At 35.2% G+C, this 4,706-nt stretch overlaps 1 protein-coding gene across 11 annotated transcripts in view; it reads left to right on the top strand.

Annotated features, from left to right (window-relative positions):
* LOC106882892 (phosphatidylinositol 4-phosphate 5-kinase type-1 alpha) overlaps positions 1–4,706 on the top strand; it is a 234,919-nt gene that overhangs the window by 94,479 nt on the left and 135,734 nt on the right. The window lies entirely within an intron of this gene.

Genomic DNA, 4,706 nt, shown 5'->3' on the forward strand with positions numbered 1-4,706 from the left:
GTTACTTTCATCTGCTATCAGCTTATCAGTTATCGCCCTTCCTTATCAACTCACTTGTCGACACCTGTGTGGACAAGAGAGAAAAATCAAGCTAAACCTTACAGAGCCAAGCAATATCTTAATTTTTTGAAAATTTATACTTTTTACTATTTTTATAACCCTAAATGCATGCATTACCACTACGAGCCAGTTGGCTTTTGTTTTTCCCAGGAAGTGATAATAACAAAAATTCCGAAAGTGATAATATAAATTTAACCAGTTTATAACTTTGTTAAATCAATTTTTCAATACCCTTATCAATATGGCAAGCAGTTATAAAAAGAAGCGCTGGTGAATGTGCTTTGTTTGATGTAAAATGGACTGAGCTTTATTTTTTTTAGTGAAATAGATAACAAGTGCATTTGTCTTATTTGCAATGAACAAGTAGCCGTTCATAAAAAATATAATATAGAGACATTTTGTGAGTAAGCATGAGACCTATGGAAAGTTGAAAGAATCTGAACATTTTGACAAGATAGCCTCCTTGAAAGAAAATTTGACCAAAAGACAAGCTTTTTTAAAAGGCCAATTCTTGAAAGTTAATCAGTTACTCGAGCTAATTATGCGATATATGAAAATATTGCTAAAAAACCTCAAACCACATAGCGATGGTGAATTTGTGCAAAAATGTATCCTTACTGCTGTTGAGAATATATGCCCAGAAAAATTTAATTTGTTTGGAAATTTTAGTTTATCATGAAGAACTGTTTCTGATCGTATTAAAGATATTGCTGATGACATTCAAAATTCTCTAAAATCTGATTCAGCAGAATTCATATTGTATTCATTAGCTATTGATGAAACCACTGATCTGTCTAATACTGTTCAGATGGCAATATTTATATGTGCAATAACTTCAAAATTCAACATTTGGGGAGAATTTCTTGCCTTGAAATCAATACATGGAACAACTAGAGGTGAAGATTTATTTCAAATGATCAACTCAGCCTTGAAAGATTTTGATTTACCATATGAAAAAATGAGTGGTCTTGCTTCAGATGGCGTTCCATCTATGGTAGGTCATGGAAAAGGGTTTGTAGCTCTGATTAAGAATGAATTTAAGAAACGTCTTAAATACACCTAAAATCAGCTCGCAGTGCAACCTACCCAGACTGTGAGATGCAAACATTTCATAGGGGTTATCTCCTCTTCAGTCAGAAACTGGACAGAGTGTGCTGCGAGCTGGTAAGAGAGATTATCTCTCTTATGATATTCCAGTCATAATATGATGACTGGTTGCGCTATCTGGTGGCTCACCATAAACAGGTTATAGGGTGGCAGTGATTTGTGTAAATACAAGGTTATTACCAATTCAAATATGCTTGGGGCATGTTTGAACCAATAAGAAAGCCATTCACTGTTTTGTCTTGCAGAAAATTTCTTGCTTTATACAAGTCATGCAAATACTTCTAAAATCAGCTTGCAGCACCATTTACCCTTGTATTTGGAAAAATAGGCTGTATTAGCTATGAATATATACAATGAATAAGAAATCAAGATCTTAATGGGTAGTTGGTAAAGTAACTAAGCATTTACTTCTCATAATTACCAAAGTTAGCCATATTGCATGGTTTAACATGAAATTGCTACATAAGTTTATTGACAAGTGCTACAACCACAGCCATTAACTGGTTTATTCTCTTTGAGCACTTTCCCAAGGTTCTCATCTTCTTTACTTTCCAAAGTTGCCTGACCATCAGTTGGTCTTTTTTCTTTGTTGGAAACAGACTTCAGCCTTTTTTTTTTTTTTTTGTCCAGCTCTCAAATTTTCTGAGAAGCATAGACTTTATGTTGCCTGTTGCTGTTTGTTGATACTAAGTGATCCTCACTCTCTTGTATGCATTAACAACATGGGAGAAAGTAACAGTGTGCTTAAAGAATGCTTTCATGTCCTTCCTACTCAACTTGACCTTTACTGATTCATAAAATCTATACCAATCATGTATTTCATGTCAAATTTGATGATATTGAGGCAAATGGCTTTTCTTCGTTCTGTCATTTGGTGACGTGCTTTTTCTTCATTAGTGTAATAAAATCATTAAATTCCTCTTATCTTTTCAAAGTTTGATAACATAATAACCTCTTTTTAAATTTCACGTTATTGATACCTCTCAGCCTCCTTTTTCTGTTTGGTCACACTGTTTCACACATTACTACTATTTTTTCCAAAAGTTTCAGGAATAAATCTGAAGGAGAGAAAGGCTATTGCAATAAACATGATGGCCTAAGTAGAATATCATTCATCATAATCTTTTAGTATTCATATGCCATGCTGGCATCAATTAGCTTGACTGGATTTGATAGGTCAGAGAACTGTGTTGAGCTCAAATCCATTATGACTCTTCCTCTCAGATTTTCTACAGAAATATAATTGTTTTTCCAGTATGAATTTCAAGTATTTTATGTAACCATTGTTGGAATTGTTACGAACTAAAACTTTATAGGTTTTAATGGAATATATTGTTTAAATTCCAAATAGTTCTTGTAAGAAATCACAGCTTCATCAATAAAGTCTTTCATATGTGGGTTATAAAATTATTTCACAATACATCAGGGGAGCAATGAACGACAAGCTATAAGAGAAAGAAAGAACCTTAAAAGTAAGAGAGGTTTGCCAATGTTCTGTGACACGAGGAGGAGAAGCATAAAGCATTCTGAATTGTGAAGCAGCATCAGTGTAAATTAAGATGTCATTGGTGAAAAGCCTATGTGCAATGACAGTGGCACACTCTCCTTGATTGGCATGGAGAAAATGCTACACTGAGCAGTTGGTGAATGAGGAGGGTATGTGGCAGGGAGAGGAACTAGACTTGTTTAGAAGTAACAAAAGATTCAGCTATCAGGGTTGCAGTGAAACTGTCATTGGCCTGGTCACAGTAGTGAGATGAAAATTTTGACACCTTAAGAAATAAATGAAAAGTGAATCTAACAGTTTTTGTTTATTTTTAGATGGCTAAAATGGATCTTCCATGTTGTAACTGCCATACTCTCTCTCTCATTCTTTATCTTTCTTTCTCCTCACACATACACACAAAATGTGCACACACACGCACACACGTGCACAAATTGTGCATACACATAGACACACACTGTAAATGAATTTTAAAAGAGAATCTTTCTCATAAATACTGTAAGCTTGCATTTTGTATATTTAATGAAGAACAGTCTTTCACAGTGAAGAGTTTGGCACTACACTCTCTAGGTGGGTTACATGTTGTTTTCTAACTACTGAACATCATCTATTATTCATATCAACACATTTTCACCATGTTCCCTTCCTCCCTTGGTACCCTCACAGTGAGCAATGGCAGTTTAGCCTTCAGTTTCTGTAACAGGAATAAGATTCAGCTAGACATAACAGGTGACTAATTGTTTTGTTTTATCATTGGAAATGTTGTGGCTGAATTGTTAAAGTTTGATATAATGGCAGTCGGCTTATGTGTTCCTACTCTGACAGCGTGTTTAAAGAATGCAATAACTTAGAGGTTATGAAGATAGGCAGGAATTGTGAAGTATTCTGCAGGTCATTTGTTGTAACCAGATTTGATTTGGTGCCAACAAGAAAAATATCAAGACTCTAATCTTTTTGAGATGCCCAACCATGAGCTAATGAGGAGGCTTGTTTATGCAGTTGCTTGACCTACTAGAAATAGCATGCAAATCTTCTGCAAATCACAACCTACCATCTCCCCCCCCCCCCAAAAAAAAAATCAGCAGAAAGAAAGGTTGTGAAATATCTTATGATCTTATGTCTGAAAATATGAGTTGGTTACCACTGGAATGCATTTCATTGTATCATCTCTGCTGCTTCAGGGCTGGCTTGAAACTAAGCAACATGTCCTAATACAGTCTAATACCACAATAGTACAGTCATTCAAAGCTGTTATTTCAAAGTTGGCTGTGTAGCATGGGAAGTTCACTTCCCAACCACATGGTTCTGGGTTCAGTCCCACTGTGTGATAGCCCCAATCTGATCAAAGCCTTGTGAGTGGATTTAGTTGATAGAAACTGAAAGAAGTCCATCATATGTGTTTGTGTGTGACTTTTTGTCCCACTCCATCACTTGATAACTAGTGTTGGTTTGTTTATATCTCTATAACCTAGTGGTTCAACGAAAGAGACTGATAAAGTAAATACCAGGGCTTTAACAAAATAAGTACTGGGGTTGATTTGTTCAACCAAACCCTTCAAGGTGATGCCCCAGCATGGCCACAGTCCAATGACTGAAATAAGTAAAAGATAGAAGATGAAAAGAGGCATGTATTGAAGCTATTTTCATCACTCATCAAGAATACATCTAAAAAGAACCCTATTGGTGCAATCCATTTCTTTTAGGCTCTAGCAGCTATATATGGTGAGAAATTGTATTGAAGTTTATATGTGTTGTAAACAGAGCAACACATGTTGGTTATATTTTTTGCAAGTTGTGTGTATTCTCTTTTCTTAGATTTCTTAGTCAGGATAGCTTTTATCAGCAATATTACTAAGACCAGAGCTTCTACTGAAATTTTAGTGGTTATGTAGCTCATTTTGAAACTGTGTGGTCTCATGTTCAGCCCCACTGTATGGCACCTTGGACAAATGTCTTGAACTATAGCCTCGTGAGTGAATTTGGTTGATGGAAATTGTGTGGAAGCTTGTATATATATATATATATATATATATAT

Source organism: Octopus bimaculoides, chromosome 18 (assembly GCF_001194135.2).
Source record: "Octopus bimaculoides isolate UCB-OBI-ISO-001 chromosome 18, ASM119413v2, whole genome shotgun sequence".
Lineage (NCBI taxonomy): Eukaryota > Metazoa > Mollusca > Cephalopoda > Octopoda > Octopodidae > Octopus > Octopus bimaculoides.